Genomic DNA, 10790 nt, shown 5'->3' on the forward strand with positions numbered 1-10790 from the left:
ACTCTGTAGACCAGGCTGGCCTCAAACTCAGAAATCCACCTGCCTCTGCCTCCCAAGTGCTGGGATTTCTTTTCCTTCTTTTTAGCATCAGAAAAATGTTTTAACTAACTCCCAGCAAGGAGCTTATGTGTTTGTTCACATGGTGAAGGGCCCAGGGTTTGCCTCTTTGGTGAGATTGCTGTAGGAAAGCCTTGATTTTGATTTTAGGCTTGTTTTGTTGTTGTTTTGTTTTGTTTTAGCTGTAAGTAGAAACTATGGAACTAGGCGAAAGAAGAACATCCCTGTGTAACAGTAAGACTTAGCTGTGGAAGTCGGCAAACCCTCAAAGCCCAGGACTCCAGGCCCATCGGAGGTGAAGCACACCTGAGGCCTCTTTTTGCTAGTTAATAAAATTTTAGAAATTAATCCTTTTTTTTTTTTCAGATTCTAAAAGCAGGTAGATTGAAAGTTTTTCAAGTATATTCATATGATTTTTTTTCTAAATTTCATAGATATCAGTTTTAATGTCTCCCTTTTCGCCTCTAACTTTATTAATGTGGGTTTTCTCTCTTTTGCTTGGTTTAGTTTGTTTGTTTGCTGTTTTTAATCTTTTCTTAGTATCAACTCTGTTTCTTTAATTCTTTGTGAATCTTTTTGTTTTGTTTTGATTTCTTTCATTAATTTCTGCCTGGATCTTAATTATTTTTCCCATATGTCTTAATTGTTCTGATGCTATGAAGAGACACCATGACCAAGGCAACTCTTAAAAGGAAGCATTTCATTGGAAGCTTGCTTACAGTTTCCGAGGGTTAGTTCATTATCATCATTGTGGGGAGTGTGGGGGCAGGCAGGCTGGGACAGGAGCTGAGCTCACCTGATCCACAAGTCGCAGGCCAATAGAAAGTAAGAAGCAGAGCCTGGCATGGGCTTTTTGAAATGTCAAAGCCCACCCCCAGCGACTTGTCTTCTCTAGCAAGACCAACACCTCCTAATCCTTCTCAAAGAGTTCCAGTAAGGGCTGGTCTCATTCAGACCACCACACGATCTGCTGCTTTTGGGTTTAGCTTGTTCTCATTTTTCCAAGGTCTTGAGGTGTTTCATTGAGTTACTAATTTGATATCTCTCTGACTTTTTTCCATTTGTTTATTGTGTGTTCGTATGTGTGTGTGTGTGTGTGTGTGTTTAGCTATGTGTATGCCACACCTGTGTGTGTGTGTATGTGTGTGTTTAGCTATGTGTATGCCACACCTATGTGTGTGTGTGTGTGTGCGTGTGCGTGTGTGTGTGTGTGTGTGTGTGTGTGTGTGTGTTTAGCTATGTGTATGTGTGTTCCCCCATGTGGGTTCCAGGCTTTAGAAGCAAGCACCTTTATCTGCTGAGTCATCTTGCCAGTCCCTCTCGAAGTTTGTGTGTGTGTGTCTCAGTTATTATTATTATTATTATTATTATTATTATTATTATTATTATTATTATTAATTTGGTTTTTTGAGACAGGGTTTCTCTGTATAGCCCTACCTGTCCTGGAACTCACTCTGTAGACCAGGCTGGCCTCAAACTCAGAAATCCACCTGCCTCTGCCTCCCAAGTGCTGGGATTAAAGGCGTGCACCACCACCGCCCGGCTTATTATTATTTTTTAATCATTTAAAATTATATGTATATGGGTATGTATATACATGTGAGTACCATGCCCAAGAAGCCCGATGAGAGTGTTGGGTCTCTTGGAGTTGGAGTTACAGATGGTTATGAGTGCCCAATGTAGGTGCTGGGAATTGAACTCTGGTCCTCTCCCAGCGCAGCAAGTACTCTTAACTACTGAGCCATCTCTCCAGCCCCTCTCTCTGCCTTTTAATGTAGGTACTTATAGCTACAAATTTGCCTCTTAGGACAACTTTCATTGTATCCTACAGGTTTTAGTGTGTTGTGTTTTCATTTTTAATTTTGCCTAGGGATTTTTTTTTTATTTCCTTCTTGACTTCTTCAGTGGACTGGCCATCATTCATTAATGTGCTATTTAATTAGTGTTAGTGTGTTAATGAGTTTGTATATTTTTTTAAACATTCTTTTGCTGTTAATTTCTAGCTTTACTTCTTGGTTGTCAGAACAGAACCTGAGATGTTATTTCCATTTTCCTATATTTGCTAAGGCTTGCTTTGTGTCCTCTTACATCATCTGAGAGGCCCGAGGACCCCTAGAAAACCATGCGCTCGGCAGCGATGGATGGAAACGTTCTGTAGATTGCTGTTATTAACTCCACTTGATCTGGGACCTCATTTAACTCAGATGATTTTCTACTTACAGATGAGGATGAAGTGTCGCAGTTACCCACTTACTGTGCTGGGTCAGTTCGTGACTTTACCCTGAGCAGAATTTGTTCTGTGTACACATTAATGTTTGGTAGTACAATGTCCTCTTGACGGATTGTTCCCTTAATCCATATGAAGGAAGCTCTGAACCTTCTGACTGGTTTGGGGTTGACGTCTCTCTTGTCATGTTTTTGAACAGTGATGCTTGCTTGTTCCTTAGATGCGTTCCTTACGTCCATTGGATACCCTTTTCTCTTAGATACATCCCTTACGTCCATTGGATACCCTTTTCTCTTAGATACATCCCTTACGTCCATTGGATACCCCTTTCTACCCTTAGATGCGTTCCTTACGTCCATTGGGTACCCTTTTCTACCCTTAGATGCGTTCCTTACGTCCATTGGATACGCTTTTCTACCCTTAGATGCGTTCCTTACGTCCATTGGATACGCTTTTCTACCCTTAGATGCGTTCCTTACGTCCATTGGATACCCTTTTCTACCCTTAGATGCGTTCCTTACGTCCATTGGATACGCTTTTCTACCCTTAGATGCGTTCCTTACGTCCATTGGATACGCTTTTCTACCCTTAGATGCGTTCCTTACGTCCATTGGATACCCTTTTCTACCCTTAGATGCGTTCCTTACGTCCATTGGGTACCCTTTTCTACCCCTTCACCTTTAAGGCAGCGTTCCTTTATCTTTGATGCTAAAGTTTTTTTTTTCTTGACGACAATAGATGGATCCTGTTTTCTTGTTTTGTTCTTGTTTTTAAATGCAGTTTGTGACTTTTGATTGTGATCCTGAGACCACTAATACCCAGAATTACTCTTGAAAGTCATTGCTCAAGAAATAAGTCCAGTTGCCAAATAGAGACCTCATGAAACTAAAAAGCTCTTTCTGTGTCGAAGGAACTATTAATTGGACAAAGAGACAGCATTCAGAATGGGAGAGAAATCTTTGCAAACTATATATCTGACAAAATATTAGTCTAGACGATGTCAAGAACTAAAAAAGTAAACATTAAGAAATCAAACATGCCAGGTGGTGGTGGCGCACGCCTTTAATCCCAGCACTTGGGAGGCAGAGACAGGTGGATTTCTGAGTTCGAGGCCAGTCTGGTCTACAGAGTGAGTTCCAGGACAGCCACGGCCACACAGAGAAACCCTGTCTCGAAAAACCAAAAAAAAAAAAAAAAAAAAAAAAAAAAAAAAAAAAAAAAAAAAAAAAAAAAAAAAAAAAAAAAAAAAAAGGAAATCAAACAACCCAACTAATAAACGAGCTAATGAAATAAACAAGTGGCTCACAAAAATTGAAATAGAGGTCCAGGAGGATGGCTGAGGGGAGAAGGTGCTTGTCACCAAGCCAGACAGCCTGAGTTCTACCCAAGAACATACACAATGGACGAGGACAGACTCCCAAAAGTTGTCTCTGACTTCCACAAGTGGCAAGAATGCCTCTCACTCTCAGTGAAATAAATAAACAGAAAAGTAATTGATTACATAACTGGTAAGAAAATACAAATAGCTAAAAATAATGAAAGAATGCTCCCCTCTACTAGCTGTCAGAGAAGTATGAGTTACAGCACTCGGAGATTGCATCTTATCCCTGTCAGAATAACAGTCATTAGGATAACAAATAACAACAAATGCGGGCCCCTGTACACTGCTGATGGGAAGATGAGCTGGGCCAGCTTTCCATGGACCCAGCTGTACTTATGCAAAGGACGCTAAGTCAGCATATTATGGAAACACTTGCACTTATTCACAATAGTTAAGTTATGGAACCGACCCGACCATGAGGAATGGATGAGGAAAATGTGGCCTTTTATACACACATGCACACACACACTCATACTCATTCACACACTCATACACACACACTCACACACTCACATTCATTCACACACACTCATACATACACTCTCACACACTCACACAAATTTTAGCCATAAAGAACAGAGTGACAGCCCAGCAATGGTGGCACACACCTTTAATCCCAGCACTTGGAAGTTGGAGGCGGGTGGATCCCTGAGTCTGAGGCTGGACTGGTTTACAACGCGAGTTCCAGGACAGCCAGGGTCAAACAAAACCAAAGCCGAACCAAAAAAAAAATAAAACAAAACGGGAAATGTTTGCCAGAAAATAGACAAAAACTGAGATAATCATCTTAAGTGAATTGAGCCAATCTCAGAAGGACAGATGTGTCATTTGCTTTTTCATTTGTGGTTCCTAGATTTTATAGTCACATAAATTCGTCTCTATGTCGTGAAAGCAGAAGCGAAACTGTCTAGGAGACCAAGGGACTAACAGGAAATGGGGGATGGGCAAAAGGGGAGACTATGGCCAACATAGTGTATACATGTACAGAACTTTGCACAGCCTTAGCCAGTGTCATTCCGACTACTCAGCCAGCCGGCTTGCTGCTACCTCCTCCTATCTATGTCCTGTTTCAGGAAAGCAGGAAGTGTAAAAGGCTCTACCCTCCAGCTCTGTTGCCCTCTGCCTGCCACAGACCCCAGAGTAGGGGCTTGGGAGCGAGGTGCCTCGTGAGGATCTCGGGATTTGTTTCTGATAAGGTCAGCTGGGCTTTTTAACGGGGGAGGATCTCGGTTCTAGAGCTTTCTAGGTTTTGGAGTGTGGGATCTGGAGTCCACAAGGCCATAGAGGCTTTCAGGGTTTGAATACTGAAAGGGAAGCCCGGAGCTTTCTGTGTGAGTAACTGCCCTCTTTCCTCTTCGGGGCTTCTTCCCCTCCCCGACCTGCGCCCCCCTCCCCCCTTAGATCATGGGCTTCTGGGTGTTCCTGGAATGTTTTAAGTACACAGCCATCTATTGTCCCCTTCCTTGAACAGAAGCCAAAAGGCAGATCTCAATTGACTTGGCTACGATATCTCCTCACCGTCTCACCTACCCCAAACTACACATCTGATAACTCACACATGCCCACCCCCAGCACGCATACTCCCTAACACAGACACACTCTAGCGATTTTATCATTTATGTTTTTAAATCCACAGTTCGGGAAATTGAATCCAGGGCTTTGCACGTGCTAGGCAAGCACTCTATCACCAAGCTACCTCCTCAGCCTATCAAGTCTATTTTTGAGAAATTAAAAAGAAATAAGACAGTCTAGACAATGAAATAATAGGAAATAACAGTTTAAAAGCCTAGAACTCCGTTCCAGCCGTTCTAGCGGTGGGTTACAAGTTATATTCAGTTAGAAAATGATGGGGTTGGTTGTTCATTTTATTGACATTTGACTGCCTTTAATGAGGTGGATCGAGCACCTGCACCTGCCGGCTGCGGAATGTTGATCTTGCTCATGTGTGGAGTTCTTTGGGGTTTGGGGGAGCCCAGTTCTGCCAGCAGCCTTGCCTGGAGGCAGAGGCAGCACTCAAGGTTAGGATTTGGCCTGACGGAGCCTCTCAGATTCTCTCAGGCTTTGGATGACGAGTTGACTTTTATCCCTGGAAAGTTCTAGCAAGTTTCATTTTACGCCTCCCCACCGTCTCCATCTCGGAGGTAGTTATCAAAATCTCAGGAGGGGCAGGATATACTTGATTATTTATTGAATAATGATGAGAAACAGTAACCCGGCACAAGAGGTTGTGGTGGAGCTTGGATCATAGATCGAGCCTCCGGTCTAAGACTAGCACTTCCTCAACAGTGGGCAGGCCACACACTCCACACACTCCATTTTATGTTCAGTTTTTTCTGTTTTTTTTTGTTTTTTTTTTTTTTTTTTTTTTTTTTTTGGTTTTTTTTTTTTTAATTCTTTAACTTTTAATATCTTTGGCCGTTGTACCCATTTGAAAATATGGCTATTTGTATTTCTCTGTTGAATTTCCTCATTGTCTTCCAATAGAAAAAAAATAGTCTATCTTTTTATGCATACGTGTGCTTGTTGGTGGGGATGCTCGCACACTGAGCTGTGTGTGTTCTTCAGGTGCTAGCTATTTTGGGACTTTTGCTGGCCTGAAACTCTTCAGGTAGCTCAGGCAGCCTGGCTGGTGTTTAAAAAAAATGACACATTTTTAGTACTGTTGGAGCTACTGAGTGACCGTGAATCTGAGCCTATCTCTTGCTGACTAGCTGATCTAAGTCATGATTTAGTGCAATAGGAAAATGAAGATTGTAGTAACCGTTTCTTCAGAGGCTTCTAGCAAAATGAGATAAGAAAAATGCTGCTATGGATGCTTCTGAACACTTCTAAGTCATAATACAAACATTGATTTACATTTAAATATTTTAAGGTATACATACATAAAATATTAAATGTTCAATATATATCATAAAGTGGAAATATATTGAGATTATTTGACAACAATAATAAAATATAATAATATGATAAGCTTCTCAAATACTTCTCAAATTCATACATATCTACCTATGTAGAGAGATGTGAATACATTTCGGTATACAATGCTAAATATGTCCAGAGAGTTACTTTAGAATGATAAGATTTAAATGATTTTATTTTATTTTCATACTTTTCTACCTTTTCTCTGTGAGGTGTTTTACACTTAGTGCTTTCAGTAACAAAAACAACAGCAAACATTTTTTTCAAAAAATATTAACAGTGTTAATTTCTCATAAGTTCAAGTCACCAGTTTAGGTCCCATAAAATGAGACCACAGTGTGGTCCCTGTTCTTAGAGAGCGGGTGGGCTAGCCACGGTTTTTATGGTCTCATAAATTCCATGAAACTGATTTCTTTTGGGGGGGGGGTCTATGAGTAGAGAAATGTGAGACACAAACAGGAACAAGCAAGCAAAATGGAGTGTCAGGCACCGTGCAGAGGCTTGGGAAGCTCAGAGGCCTTATCAGCTCCTTCAGAAGCAGTCACCTCATAAAGGTGCAGGGATAAGTGAGCGGGGATGGGCACAGGGGCCAGGGGCCGGTCACACCGTGTCCAGACTCACCACCACACTGGCCTCAGATCATAACGGGTGGCAGGGAGACTGTTCTGTTTTACTGTCAGGAAATACTGTTAAAAGGACGTGAATGTGGGAAAGAGACTTGTAAGGAGGAGGGAGGGTGTGGGGAGGGAGGAAGAAAAAAGATGGTGGGGTTGCCAAGGGTAAACAGAAAGGGTTATGGACATATGTGAAATAAACGGTCAAAGAACAAGCCTAGCCAATTAAAACAATTAAAAGTTTTAAATAAAAGAAATGCTGCTGACTATGTGATGCCTGAGAAGGCTTATTAATTAAACCCCTTGATCTTATAGTATTATAGGAAAGTATTCTAAAGAAATAGGATTCAGAGATTTGCACTTTAAAATCATCCTGAATTGAATAACGACTGGTTATGTGAATTATGTACTTATGGTAGATGCTTTATGGATATTAAAATCTGTGCTATAGAGAAAAAGATATCAGAATGTATTTTCAATATTATTAATGGGAAAATAAGCATGATTAAAATATTTGGTAGATAAAGCATTAAAGTATTACTAAATATTTACCTTTGGTTGGTGGAATTACAGGTTATTTTATTTATTTTTTAAAATTATTATTTTATTATTTAACGTATATGAATACACTGTAGCTGTCTTCAGACACACCAGAAGAGGGCATCAGATCTCATTACAGATGGTTGTGAGCCACCATGTAGTTGCTGGGATTTGAACTCAGGACCCCTGGAAGAGCAGTCAGTGCTCTTAACCTTTGAGCCATCTCTCCAGCTGGAAGTCTTGTTTCTGTTCCTTCTGGATTTTTTCCCCTATTAAATGGGATTTTAACCAATTAAACTGCTTTAAAATTTTAAGGATGTTTGACCTAATGTTGATCAACACACTGGCCCTAAGTTAAGGGTCTCTAAATGGAGATTTAGTTAGATACAGGTGCATTTAGAATGGGGACTGTGGCGTTTCCACAAACTGCCAAAGGGCTCCACCGTAACAGAAAGCCAGGCTTGCTATCATTCCCGCCTGTCCTTGGTGCACGGTTTCGGGCTCCTTAGGTAGTACAGAAGCAGTTTTCAGTGAGGTCAGGCTCTTGGTGACCCCACGTGTGAGTACACATACTAATTCCTTCTGTGGCTCACACACAGAAGACACTGGCTTTCCCCATTGCTTTCAATAGCTGAGTTCTTTCGGCATGAATGGCAGCTTATGGAACCAGCATTGATGGACAGCTGTTTCTGCTCTGTTTCTTCAAACAAGGTTGCCGTGTATTTATTATACCTATATTTGGTTTTGAGGTCACCCACATTTAGGTATTAAAACCCCTGGAAATTAATTTGTGGGAATCAGAGTGTATTCTATGGGTTAATGGTGAAATTACCTACCTACCTATTTTTAATTTCTGCCACCTCACACTGCCAGTTTGATTGGTGAAAACTGACCTCTCATTATAATTATGGTTTAATTTTTTTTTGTAAATGAAACTGAGCATTTTTTTTCCCCAAAAGAGTGAAAAATTGTTGGTCTTAAATTAGTCATTGTATTTATGTGTGAAGTGCCTTCTCTGATCCATAACTGTTCCTACATGGGGCTACTGATCTTTCTTACTTTTTTTTTGACTCTGGGCCTTGTTCTGTAACTTAGGCTGGACCGTAATTTGAGACCATTTATAGGCATGTGCCACCATGCTCATGGTTCCTCTTCTGTCTCTGTCTCTCTTTAAATTGACTTAATGGGAAACAAGAAAATTAGCCCCTCCTCCATTTAAAAATCATACTATTGATGTTTTCCCCCATTACAAAGTTTGTCTTGAAACTACCTTTGTGTTGTAGGTGTGGGTTTGAGGCCTCAGAAGCTGCTTCTGAGACCCCAGATTCTAAGAACAAAGAACTGGACCATGGATTTTTTTTTTTTTTTTAGATGTATTAAAGAAGAGAAAGAAAAGCACGGCTGTCCGGGGAAGCAGGCTGCAGTGTGGGACAGGTCTGGGGAGGGCAGTGTTATGACCCTTCATTTGTCTCTCTGAGCAACAGCACCTGAATCTGAGGTTTCTGAGGCCAGCCTAAGTTACAGAGCAAGATCTGGAGTCAAAAAGGCAAGAAAGATCCAGTGTCCGAACAGGTATGCATCAGAGCAGGCCGGTCAACAGATAAACACAGCGACTCACTTAAGACCAATGGTTTTGCTCAGTTTCATTTACAAAAGGGTAAACCACAATTATGAGAAGCTGATTTTCAATAATTGAATTGGCAGAAACCTCACAAACCTGTGCTGACTGGCGACTGGCTTCTTGTATATGTTTGTCTCGATGCCTCTCGATCAATCCCTCTACTTTTTGTAAAGTATTTTACTTATTTACTTTTTTTTTTTTTGTGGGGTGGTGATGTGGTTCATCTTGTAAGGCTGCTGGATGAACAAGCCTGCCTGTCTGAGTCTGATCACTGGAACCATGTCAAGGTGCAGAGAGAGAATCAACAACAACCAACACAAAGTTGTCTTCTTACCCCTGAACATGGGCATCATCAGCCATGTGTGTGCACACACAGTGCTGTTTAAAGGTTCAACTCTACCCGTTTGAAATTTATTTTGATGTAAGGATTTCATTTAGGATCCCTCCCTCTTTCTCTCTCCCTCCCTCCCTTTCATTAAGTTTCAGTAATTGTTCTAACACAGTGTGTTTAAAAGCCCTGTCAGGGTGGCTGTCCTCTGGGTCATTCTATCTGTCCTTGTGGCTACTTTTGTGATTACTTCATGGATTTGGGAAGGACGTGTGTTCTCTCCTGCGAGAGATTCACAGCTAGATTATGTCCCCTGTTCTGTCTATTCACTCTTTGGGTTTCTCTGAGAGATGTGTGAGCTGCAGATCTTTAGGGGAAGGCAAGTTTCCAGTTCTCTTAAGAACTTGGTTCTTAATGCTGTTTTCTTAAGAGCACTTGTGCTGAGGCCCAGTCTGAGAGGCACTTCCTGCCCTGCCTCGGATTTCCCGGAAGTCTACTTCCTGTCTCCTACACCATACAGTCTTTAGGTCAGGAACACACCCAAGACAGCATTTTTTTTTTTCATTCTCATATTTTCTCTTCTTCTCCCAAGTCTAACAATTTATTTAAGAAAGGAATGAGGAAGGACCTGTACAGCAGGTGAAGGTGCTTGCTGTGCAAAGCTGGCAACCTGGTTCAATCCCCAAAACCCACGCAAAGGTGGAAGGCAGGAACACTTTCCAGAGGTCCTGGCACACTCGCTGTGGCACACACATGCCTATACCCACCACACACACACACACACACACACACACACACACACACACAAATAATGAATTCAGTAAAAAAAAAATAATGCAGGACTTGTAGAAGATGAAAGAAATGTCTGTGTGTGGTGTCATTCCAACAGTTAATATGTGGATTACTGGGCGTGGCATGCATCATCAATCCCAGCTCTTGAGAAAGCCATGGCAGGAAGACAGGACTGGTGTACACTGAATTCTAGAGCTACATAATGGAGCTCCTTTCCTCTCCTCTCCTCTCATCTTCTCCTCTTCTCTCCTCTCCTCTCATCTCCTCCTCTTCTCTCATTTCCTCTCCTCCTCTCCTTTCCCTTCCTCTCC

The 10790-nt window shown here is 41.5% G+C and overlaps 1 protein-coding gene across 4 annotated transcripts in view; it reads left to right on the forward strand.

Annotated features, from left to right (window-relative positions):
• Nucleotides 1-10790, forward strand: part of Casp8 (caspase 8) — a 41860-nt gene that overhangs the window by 2520 nt on the left and 28550 nt on the right. Inside the window, exons 1-2 of one of the 4 annotated variants that reach the window (XM_031367591.1) lie at nucleotides 4464-4861; nucleotides 9110-9310. The exons of 1 other annotated variant lie outside the window; for it this stretch is intronic. The gene's annotated coding sequence lies outside the window, so the exon portion shown is untranslated. Of the gene's footprint in view, nucleotides 1-4463; nucleotides 4862-9109; nucleotides 9311-10790 lie in introns of those variants that run through there. 2 more of the 4 variants (XM_031367590.1, XM_031367592.1) reach the window with 2 other exon arrangements.

The sequence above is a fragment of the Mastomys coucha genome, unplaced genomic scaffold, assembly GCF_008632895.1.
Source record: "Mastomys coucha isolate ucsf_1 unplaced genomic scaffold, UCSF_Mcou_1 pScaffold14, whole genome shotgun sequence".
Classification (NCBI taxonomy): Eukaryota; Metazoa; Chordata; class Mammalia; order Rodentia; family Muridae; genus Mastomys; species Mastomys coucha.